Genomic DNA, 12,357 nt, shown 5'->3' with positions numbered 1-12,357 from the left:
AATGTATCATAGATAAGCTGCTATATAATGATTGCCACTTCAGATAGCTGTGAAATTAGGTGATTAACTAGTTGTTACTTAACCTTCTAATTTCTGTATAAGTCTAATTACATGAAATAGAAGTTGGGGTTCTGATTTTTTACTTTGCTTTTCTGTTTGGAGTGTCATTGTAACTACTGTATTGTAAATGATGGGAAATAACTGCATATGTTAAAAAAAAGTGTTATATTCTAAAAATAAATAAAGTAAACAAAAAAGAATTACAAAAAAAAAAGAAACAGACAAAAATATTTGAACCACTACCTAAAGTAGATAATGTAGTATCTAGTTGAGAGTATATAATCAAAATGTAATTGAAACAACATAAAACACTCCCTTTGTGCTACTTCGATAAATCTGAACATAATTTCTTGTTTGTTTTGTAAGATAAGCTCTATGCACAACAGGAGACTTGAACTCATGACCCTGAGATCAAGAGTCACGTGTTTTACTGACTGAGCCAAGCAGATGTCCCTATAATATTCTTAAACCAAAGATTTGATTTAGTTACAGAGCACAGCTCACCGGAACATTTTCTCCCTCAGAGTATTTTTTGGAATTAAGAACAAAACTACAAAATTAAGACTATCTTTCAACCTTGTTACTTAAATGTAAATTTTCGTGAGAGTTCATCAAATAAAAATGTCAGAACAACACGTTCCTTATTTTCTGTGGTATTTGATAAAAGTATACCTACATACAATTCTTTCCAAATATGTGTAACTATCATTAATTATTCAGAAATTATTGCACCAGACAAGGTCCAAACACTTCATTTACTATAGCAACTGCAGTGAACATATTCTTCTCCATTATTCATACTGATTTGTACTGAAGATTTTGGCAAGGGCACTGTTTTGTAGAGAATGAATATTATAAAACAACTAAAAAGTTGAAAATTCACAATTGTTCAAAGAATAGTACAGAACAAAATGTGTTTCTACTCAAAATTTTTAGAAAGGCTTCTTGATACCACTTGAGGCTTTGTAGAATGAAGGAAAAAATAGTTTCTTCAAAACTGACTGCCAAATTGCAGAACTTTTAAATAATAAAAAATATATTCACAATATTCCTGGTGCGTTGACACTGCTTGATATGAGATAATGCAGCATGACTGAGGCTAGCTGAAACTAATCCTCAGGGAACTCACGTTAACAGGGCTGTTTTACCTAGAACCTATCTTCATGACAGAGACTTCCAAGACAAAGATAGAGAAATTAATACATTTAGTGACTGTAAGTGATAAAAATTATGTGCGCTTAATGATTTGGGTTTTATTTTGCAAGAAATTTTTCAGTGTTGAGATTTGGTTAATTTTTTTACCTTGTTTTCTTTTTCTTTCTACCTTATCTTAACCATAACTATTTTCCTCTTATATTTAAACTATATCATAACAATTCTCACCATGAGTTCTTAAACTATTGAAAATTTTGGAGGGAAATTGTATCAGATAGAGTTCTAATCTTACTTATTTTCAATTGTTTGGACACTACGTAGGGAATACAGTTGTTCCCTCTTATCCACGGTCTCACTTTCTGTCAGGAAGAAATGAGTCTCTTTCTGACTTATCCTCAGAAGGTTGGGAGTAGCCTAATGCCACATTACAATATCTGGGTTATTCACTTCCCTTCATCTCATCTGTGGGCATTTTATTATCTCACAGCATCTCGAGAAGAAGGGTGAGTAGAGGACAATAAGATTTTTTGAGAGAGAGACCACATTCGCCTATTGTCTATTATTACAGTACATTTTATTAATATTTATGGTGGTTAACCTTTTACTGTGCGTAATCTATAAAATAAACTTTTTCACGGGTTCATATGTAGAGGAAAAATTATTGTATATATTAGGCTTTAGTTCAGTACTATCTACGGTTTCAGGCTAGAACTAGAGGTCTTGGAACACATCCTACGCTGAGAAGGGGGGATACTGGAGGATGCTTTCATCTTTTGTTTTTAATGCCATTAAGGACTATTGGTTCTTCATGGAGCCTCAAAAGCAGTAATCATCAGCCATGACTTCCTGTTAGACTCAACTGAGAGCTTTTGAACTCACCAGTGCCTGACTGCACCTCCAGAAATTCCAGCTTTATTGGTCTATGCAGGGCCCATGGGTCAATGTTTCAATCACCTGCACTATTTGAAGTGTGGCCAGGTGGAATCCTGTTCTAAGGTTCAACTGCTGGAGTTTTAAGTGGGTTCTCTCTCTCTCTCTCTCTCTCACACACACACACACACATACACACACACTATACATGCACATAGGTTTCTGTACCTCTGTTTCCTCAGTACGAAAATCACCATATTAATAGTCTCTAACACATGGAGATACAGTTACTGAAACCCCCGTCAGGTCCCCAGCATTTGAAAAACCAATACTCAAGTGATAGATTTTAATTGGAAAGGAATATAAGATTTATTCAGGAGGCTGGCCACCTGGAGAGACGTCAGACTCTTACTATTGTCCATAGAGACCGACTCTTCCGTTTTTGCCTGGGCCAAGGGTTTTTAAAGAAGTTTAGGGCAGTTCATCAATAATGGGAGTACTGTGGTCCATAACATTCTTCATTAGGTGCAGGTTCAAAGGTTCCAGCTACACATATTTCCTCAGAGGTCTGAGAACGGGGTTGCCAGGGGGTCTGGTTCCTTCAGACCAGGCAAAGAGGGTGAAGGGCTAGTGGAAGAGCATCCAGTGACTTGCAAAGGGGCTCTGTTCTTTTTTTTTTTTTTAAGACAGGATGCATGATCTATAGATAAACAAAGAAAGAGTTAATCAATCCACCTGGCTAAGGATGCTTGCTAAGTCTTGAAGACAATCGGGCTGGCCAGAGAGGCTAAGGTGGCTTCAATACCTTACCAATCAGATGATAAAATTCAGAAATAATTAGTCACATGAGAGAGGTGGTTGTGAAGAAAAGGAGGTAGATATCCCAGAGGAAGTAACGTGGTGAAAAATCCTCATTAAAGGAACTCAGAGATTTTTTTATGACATTAGAAGTGCAAAGGATAAAATGTCGGATGTTGATCCAAACTTAGAAACGAAGCGACTTGTCTAAATTCCTGTCATAAGTGATATAATGAGAAGCTTAGCGCTGTTCAAACTGCTGTTAATACCTTTTTGACAAAGGCATAAAATAGTTTAATTCTTGGTATTTCTGATGTATTCCCTGAAGATACACTAAATATATATTATTTTTACCTTTTTTGTTCATTTCCCTCTACACTGATAAGCAGCAATTGGAGAGTATTTAATGTCTTCACAGAAAATTTCATAGGTCAAACATTAATCACAACATTTTTCTCTTAACTATTTAAGATCACTTTGTATTTTGAGAGTGTATTATTGGGAACCCTTAGAAATATATTTGAGTACTTTCTAAAATAGTTCTTCAAATGTGAATGGAAAGAAAAAAATAAAAGATTATCATACTTTTTAAATTATATCATTGAGTATTGATAACAGTAGCCCTTTGAATTATGAATTAGAATATTATATAGTACTAGAAATATTTGTAAGCATTTTTGTTTATCTACATCTAAAAATGCCATTTTGATTTGAGTGTGTGTGTAAAATTACACAACCTGACCTACACTTTGTTTTCCTTACCATCACAGTTGGTTTTGGGTTTTTTTTTGTACCACAATTTTTGTATCTAGCAACAGTGTTTATTGCTTTATTTAAGCAGTAAACATTCTAATTTTCCAGGAGTTTTTCTAACAGCTTTGCTTCTTTTAACTAACTCAGCACACAAAACAATTCTTTAAAGAAGATGTAGTTTTTATCCCCTCCTTAAAAATAAAGAAATTCAATGGCAGAATGTTTATGTAATTTGTAGTTTACATGGCCAGAAAGTGGAGAAGTCAGCATTTGAAACCAGATAGTCTGAGTCCAGAGTCAATATTTTATTAGTCTAGCTGCCTTTCAAAATTAGTAAGGGGTGCCTGAGTGGCTGAGTTGGTTAAGTGCCCACCTCTTGGTTTAGACCAGTTCATGGTCTCAACGTTTGTGGGTTTGAGCCCTGTGTCGGCTCTGTGCTGACTATGCAGAGCCTGTTTGGAATTCTCTCTCTCCTCTCTCTCTCTCTCTCTCTCTCTCTCTCTCTCTCTCTCTCTGTGCCCCTCCTCCGTTTGTTTTCTCTCCCTCATTCTGCCCCTTCCTTGCTCTCTCACTCTCAAAATAAATAAATAACTAAGCCTTTAAAAATTATTGAAAACATTAAATATGGAATGTTAAGCTCAATTCAGAAAACCCACTCTTTAAATCAGCATTTATATTCATAAAGTATTTTGATTATGACCGAAGAAAGCATTTTTATTCATCCTATTTTAAAATTCTTATCATATAATTTATGTTCATATAGTTGTCTCTTTACATTAGAAAATTATGGCATTCCATTCTCTTTATATACCATGATTTAGGGCAAACAATACCTTGATTATTCAGCTAATAGGTAGATATAGCAGTCTGAGTTACTGAAATTCTGCTTCTGATTTTCATTCTTACTTTGCCAGTGGCAAACATCTGTTGATACCTGCTTCACTGATATCAGTCATTTTGTTAATTTTTCTTGTTTTAGTGTTCCCCACAGTCATCATTGATCATATGATGTGTCTCATAATTCGGTTCTGATGCCCTAGATGGTGATCTTTTGTTTCCTCTCTTCTTCTTTATTAGGGTCATTAGAGTGATGACAGTCAGTTGTTAACATGTCACTGGGCAGCTGGCCTGCTGGTTCCTGTCACTGTATCATCGGGTAAACTTTTAACAGGGCCCAAATTATCATCCTATATTAAAAAAAGAAACCAATTAGGACACATTTTAAAAATATATTAAATGGGGAAGGCACGGATATCTTAGTTGGTTAAGTATCCAACTCTTGATTTGGGCTCACGTCATGATCCCAGGTTTGTGGGATCGAGCCCCACCCGGGGCTCTGCACTGAGCGTGAAGCCTGCTTAGGAGTCTTTCTCTCCTTCTGCCCCTCTCCTCTGCTCAGTTGTGCTATCAGTGTCTCTAAAATAAAAACTAAATAAAACTAAATACCTAAATAAATAAAAATTTAAAAAAGAGAAATAAAGAAAGGATTCGGTTGGACTATAAGGAATATATCCTCAATGAACACAGGCCTAAGTTATAGACCATGATAATAATGACCACAGCCCAAATTATTAAATATTTTCTCCATGAGGCTCATATACTGTTCAAAATATGCAACCTCCAAAGTGAGGTTTTGTTCCAATTTGTTGTGGAGCTGTGTATGGGAAAGTATTTCATTTAAGTTGTAAAATGTTTGCCTCTATATGATGTTTAAGTATATTTTAATGCTATCTTTAGTTATTTTCATGTCATTGAATACAGATCAATCAAAATCAACCTAAAGTTTTCTGTCAAGTTGTCATATATTCCATTAGAATCTACAAAAGGATTTGAAGCCAAAAATTAGCAAATCTATAAAAAGTTTCTAAAATGTCATGAGATTTGTATAACTCCATATCATTGCAACACTCATATTTTAACCTATTTCCAGGTTTCAAAAAAAGAAAAGAGAAACTTTTAAATTTATATTGGGAGCTTTTATTCAGTCAGGATGGAATAATAGAAATTGGATTTATACCATCATCTAAAACTCTTAAAAATGACACAGAAAATATACCACACAATATTTGTATACTAAATACCACATAAGGGAGACAATTGACCCCTGAGAGAGAAGAAAGGAGAAGAAATAAAAGAAAGGAAGGCAGCGATGCCCAAGTAAATGCATTGAGGAAGTTATGAGCCTAATGTCTAAGTAGGAAAACCTATGCCAAGTCTGGAGATCTCTTTGAGTTGAGGAGAAGGACCTCAGAATCTAGAAAGATCAGGAGGATATAATCCACAGAATAGAGTACTAAAGAAGACAGAGAAGCATAGAGAGACACTTCCTTTTTTTAATTTTTTAAAATATTTATTTATTTTATATAGAGACAGTGACAGAGCACAGGCAGAGAAGGAGCAGAGAGGGAGGTAGACACAGAATCCAAAGCAGGATTCAGGCTCTGAGCTGTCAGCACAGAGCCCGATGTGGGGCTCCAACTCACAAGCCATGAGATCATGACCTGAGTGGAAGTCACATGCTTAACCAACTGAGCCACCCAGGTGCCCCTGGAGAGAAATTGCTCTTAAGTAGAATTTTGTTCTGCTTTAAGAATGTGTCATCTGGCCAACCTCACTGTTCTATTTGTTTCTAGAAGATGGGGAAGAAATGGAGTTTCTTGTAGCATAAGAGAGTGTATATGTACTATTTCCTTGTGTTGGCTGTGGAACAGGACCTGTTGGCCATAGTGAACCAATGCTCTCTTGAGGCTGACTTTGCTCTGTATCTTCTCTGTGTGACTAAAGTGTTGATCCACTAGTGCCTACGTGATTTCTAGCTTTCTTGCTGATCTGACTTCTGAAAACCCACAGTGGGTTGATACCCCTGGACCGCTCCTTTTACTGGCAAGCAGCTTCATTGACAGACCATAGGGTCACCCCAGGATCCCCCTCCTCTGATGTTTGCTTCCTCCGCTAGAGTGTGGGCAGGACCTGGAACTCGCTTTAGCAAACAAAGCATGTCAAACATGAAGGGATTTTGCAGATGTAACTAATCATCAAGATGTTGTCAGTTGATTTTGAGGTAACACAAAAGGTGATCTTTCTCGGTGGGTCTAACTCACAGTGAAAGTGCTAGGCCTTTCCTGAGGAGAGTGGCTCTCCTTGAGAGCTTGATGGAATGAGTGGCCAGGTTGCAGAAGCCTACACAAGGCTAGCAAAACTATCATCAGGTTCTGGGACCCAAGAGTGGTCTCCAGCGGACAGGGAGCAAAATGCCAGAGACTACAATCATACTCCTGCAGGAAAATAAAATTTGCCAACAACCTTAATGAGCTTGAGAGCAAGATCTTTCCCAATCAAGCCTCCAAAGTAGAATCCATTCAAGCCACCACCCCAGGCTCTGAGCAGAAGTCACAGATGATTCATGCCTGACTACTGACAGAGGGAAACTATGGTTGTATTAAGTCACTGAACTTGCGATCATTTGTTTTGCATCATTAGAAACTGAATGTTATATCAGATAAAGCAGTGTTAAGAGCTTTATTAATAGATATTACCAGAGGTAAGATTGATTCATAAGGAGTCGATTCAGCAGGAAAACATAAAAAATCTACTTAATATCTTAATAATAGAGCTTCAAAATACATCAGGCAAAAACTGACAGAAATGCAAAGGGAAATTGAGAAAGTATTATACTTGGAGATTCTACCCAAAGAAATAAAAGCACATGTCCATACAAAAACTTGTCCGTAAATGTCAATAGCAACTTCATTTGTAATAACCCCAAACTGACAACAATTCCAGTGGCCATAAACTCATGAATGCATAAGCCAGCTAGGATATATCCCTAAGTGGGATTCTGTTCAGCAATAAAAAGGAATAAACTATCAAATACAGAGCAACAAAGGTAATCTCAAAATAATCATCATGAATAAAAATCAGACAATAAAACTGTCTTTAATATATGGTTCCATTAAAAAATTAAAATTCTAGAAAGTGAAAACTACCAAATAGTTACAGAAAGTCTATCAGAGTTGCTTGGCACTAAGTGAAGGAATAAGAAGGAAGAGGATTGAGGTACCACAAAGAGGTCAGGGGACTTTAGGGGGATGAACATGTTCACTATCATAATTTTGTTGATGGTTTCATGGGTACATCTGTCAAAATGTATCAAATCACATACTTTAAATGTGCAGTTTATTGAATATCGGTGATACAAGATATCCATTAAGCTACAAGAATTTTTAAGTGTTTATTCATTTTTAGAGGGAGAGAGAGAGAGAGAGACAGAGACAGAGACAAAGCATGAGTGACAGGGAAAGAGAATCTGAAGCAGGCTCCAGGCTCTGAGATGTCAGCACAGAGCCCAACCAGGGGCTTGAACCCATAAACTGTGATATCATGACCTGAGCTGAAGTCGGATGCTCAACAGATGGAGCCACCCAGGCTTCCATATTTTTAAAATTTTTATTTATTTATTTTTGGAAAAAAAGAGTAAAAGTGAGTGGGGGAGAGGCAGAGAGAGAGGGAGATAGAATCCAAAAAAGGCTTCATGTTCATGCTGGGAGCTGTCAGCACAGCCCCAAGTGAGGCACAAACTCACAAACTGAGCCATGAAATCATGACTTGAGCCAAAGTCAGATGCTTAACCTACTGAGCCACCCAGGTGCTCCAAGCTACAAGTATTTAAATTAGAATAAGTTTCATTGTCAAATTAGAGTGTATGTGTAAAGAATTGATTTAAAGCTTTCTAATCAAGTTACTTAGATAACTTGTCCAATATATTATAGTTTGGAGGTGAAAATTTTCAAATTGATATTAATAAAACAAAAACAATCTAAATAAATAAAATAGTAGATAGGATTCTCTGTACAATTAATATTTCAACAGAGACTGTTGGCTCATCTTTTTAATTTTTTTTCTAGTTTACCTGTGTTTTTGAATTACGTATAGTTGGTCCGAGGGTTGTGGGTTATCGTTAAGCTGAATTACAGATAAAAGGGAAATACAAATTAAAAAAATCCTCCCCCTCCTTTTCAGTACTTCTGTAATACCAGGGAGATTTTGCCTGGTAGTGGACAACATCCTCTGAAATGTAATAGTGTCATAATCTCTTGAGACAAAACTATATTACTTTACTTGGCTAAGAACACGACTTCTGCATCTAACGTCCATAACCTGTTGCTACTCAAATATATGAAAACAACGACAAATAATTAAAGGCACCTGTAACAAATGAAATAGGAAATTCTCTTGCTCCATAAATGTTACCCTGAGTTGTAGTTAGAAATTAGGAACATGGATATGTTCCATTTAACAGAAGAGTATATAATAGAAAATGTGGGAAGGAAACAGAGCCACCTCTGTTCTTCTGGTGGCAGAGAGGGCCTTGCTCAGACTAAGTGCTCTAACTCCTCCCCATCTCATGGAATAGACTTGACGGTCAAGGGAGAGGTGGCCAGTGGCAGTCTTACTGCTTTATTTGGTGCACGACCCTTCTTATTGCTTGATCTGGTACACAACTCAAGCATAATAAAAAAAAGGGCATTAAGCATCAGCTTTTCTTTTGCAAAGGGAAACTATGAAGACACAATATTGAGATTGAAATGTTTCTTACATCTCTCGTGGAAGAGCTACAGGGAGCCCATATAATGATGTGGCCCTAAAAGAGAAAGAAAACTTCACAGCTATGTGTTCTTCTTTTAGAATGTTCTTTCAGAGGGTCTGATTCTTCTAACAGAGCTCAGGCCCTATCTGTTCATTGGCTGTGGGGTAACACAGCACCTCTTTATCCCACATGCCCCCTAGATTTCAACACACTGTAAGTATTGTATTATCGTTTGATTCTGAATTCATGCAGAGAAAAACTATTTAAAAATTGCTACTACTTGAAGGGAAAACATCAGAACAAAACAGTCTTTTCTCTCTACAAGTGATGACTTAAATTTTTTAAAATACCTAACAATCTTTGACATTATTTTATATTTTACACTCTAAATATTATAACAATAGAAGCAAAATCAGTATTCAGGCAATATGATAAATTATTTTGTCATTATGGAAGTGAGGATATCATGGTCCCTGGCAACGTGAATTATGTGTGAATTGTCTATATTGAATTGTCTAAACCCTGGGGTTTTCTATTATCTCTGTAACATATGAGTCCCCTAGAGAGTGTTTCAGCTAGTTGAAGAATAAAGTGCACACCTTAAATAATTTATCATTAAAAAAAAACGACTCTGTGATATTCATGGTCATACTCTGGAACGTTGACAAAGGCTTCTTCCTAAATAATTATGGCCCATGTTTCTGCAGGTGTTTGGAAATGTCTAGCAGCTTTCATTGTTCAGGGGTATACTTAGTTCACAGGCGGTCATCCAGGCAAGATGACCCTTCTCTAAACAACCGACCAGTGTGGTCACTGGGCATCTCAAGCCATGCTGTTTATTTAATCTCATTTAAGAATCACAGAGCAGGGTGCCTGGGTGGCTCAGTTGGTTAAGCCTCCGACTTCAGCTCAGGTCATGATCTTGCGATTTGTGGGTTTGAGCCCCGTGTTGGGCTGTGTGCTGACACCTCAGAGCCTGGAGCCTGCTTCAGATTCTGTGTGTCTCTCTCTTTCTGCTCTTCCCCCACTCATTCTTGGCCTCTCCACAATGAATAAAGGTTAAAATAAATAAATAAAACTGGGCAATTTTATATTAAACAAATAGATCTAGCTCTGTGATTCTTAAATTTTTTTTAATGTTTTTTTATTGATTTTTTATACAGAGAGAGACAGAGCATGAGAGGAGGAGGGGCAGACAGAGAAGGAGACACAGAACCAGAAGCAGGCTCCAGTTTCTGAGCTAGCTGTCAGCCCAGAGCCTGACACGGGGCTCTTAACCAACTGAACCACCCTGGTGCCCCCAAATTGCCCCAGTATTAGAGCCATTTTCTTGTAGACATGTTTCCCAGAAAAGACCTTAAAATTTCTTGCTGGTGGAAATAAGGGGCTATATAATTGATAAACATTGATATATACAATGATCCTTGTTTTTTAGTTCCTAGGAATCCATTTGGAGATTTCTTTTAGGAAAGAGAACAGGATTCTTTAAATTTGTAGTGTGTCCTGTCTACATGATAACCATATGCTGTTGGCTCAAAATCAGTTTAAGAACTAAGCACTACCTTTCAGTTGATCATGTCTTGGTATTGACTATGAAAAAAAGTAGGGGCTCTAATCAGTTGCATTCCATAAAATTGTATTCTTGTCCTTCATTCTAGGTTGAAGTGTTTAATAACAATGAAGAAATGTTGGCCCCTGCCCCATCCTGTGTTTTTTCCTAAAAGAAATTAATATACTTTCCTTGATTATGTCTGTATGAATATTTTAGCAGTTGATTCCATTATCATATTTAATTGTATTAAGAGATATAAAGTGAATATAAAGCCAAGAGAATTAGAGAAGTATGTACATCAATGTAATAAGGCCATATGTATTATAATACATAACTTTCCAAACATAGCATATACAACATATTCTTGTTAACTTATTCCCTCATGCATATCAATTGTGCCAATAGTTTGCTATACTTGAACTATGGCTGTGAAATCAATGTAAGTTTATATTTAAGTGGATGGATCTATTGTTGTATACCTTTTAAATGCTTTAAAATTATCCCCCTGTATAAGATTTCCAGTGATATCTGTGCTTGACACTGTACAGCCAAGAAATTGAAATCAAACTATTAAGCTTAAAACTTCCACTGAGGTAGAATTCTCGAATGCTGGAATTGAAATTATTTTTCACTCACATTTTTCTGTTTATCTACTCTGAATTCCAATAAAAATTCTTCAAAGGAATATCTCTGGTTTTCCTCTTCACATTCTCTAGGAACATACTGAAATCCAGCTGTTCCCTGCTCCACCACCAACTCCACCAAAACTGCTCTCACCAAGGGAAATGGTTTCTCCTCCTTGTTTTCTAGTGAGGTGGTCAATTCTCTCCTTTCAGCTTAGTTGCAACAACTTTCAAGTTAGTCATTCCCTCCTCTTTGATATACCTTTTTCTCTAGCTTCCCAGAATCCCATTCCCTTTAGGTTTTCTACCTGCTTCCCCACCGACTACTCGTTAATTGCTGGTTCCTCCTCTTCTTCTGGACTTTGGAATATAGGTGCTCAGAAACTGTCTTCTATGGTCTTTTGCTCTTGGTGATCTTGTCTGGGATGGTGACTTTATATTCCAACTACTCAAATCCCAACACTACTGAGACTCCCTCTCTAACCCAGACTCATATGTATTCAACCACTTCTTTAGTTTCTCCTCATGAATGTTTAGTGTGCACCTCAGATTTAACATTTAGTGTACACCTCAGATTTAACACTGAACTAATTCCTATACACCTGATCATCTGCAATATTACTCATCTCAGTTGATGGCAAATTCAATACTCCAATAGTTCAGACCAAATAATTTGGAATCGTTTTTTAAAAATTTTCTCTGGTTCTCAAACTATGCCCAGCTAACTGAAACTCCTGTTGGCTTGAACTCCGAAATGTATTTAGAATATGACAATTGTTTACTGTGTCCTCTGCTGTCACCCTAGTCTGAGCCATTGTTACTTGTCACCTGGATGTATGTCATTAGTTTCCCAGCTCAACCAAGTCCTCTTAAACCACGCTTACTCTTAAAACCTTTTAGTGGCATCCCAGTGAACTCAAAGTAAAAGCCAATGTGTGGGGTGCCTGGGTGGCTCAGTC

General features: G+C 36.8%; 1 long non-coding RNA gene across 1 annotated transcript; it reads right to left on the bottom strand.

The window, feature by feature from the left end:
- Positions 1-2,417: 2,417 nt before the first annotated feature.
- On the bottom strand, positions 2,418-11,954 carry LOC115278361. The gene is made up of 2 exons (XR_003902834.1): positions 11,412-11,954; positions 2,418-2,785 (listed from the first exon to the last, which is right to left on the bottom strand). It is a non-coding gene; the product is annotated as an uncharacterized LOC115278361 (long non-coding RNA).
- Positions 11,955-12,357: the final 403 nt, after the last annotated feature.

Source organism: Suricata suricatta, chromosome 14 (genome assembly GCF_006229205.1).
Source record: "Suricata suricatta isolate VVHF042 chromosome 14, meerkat_22Aug2017_6uvM2_HiC, whole genome shotgun sequence".
Taxonomy (NCBI): domain Eukaryota; kingdom Metazoa; phylum Chordata; class Mammalia; order Carnivora; family Herpestidae; genus Suricata; species Suricata suricatta.
Note: the sequence above shows the minus strand (reverse complement) of the source record. Positions and strands in the feature narration are given on the sequence as shown.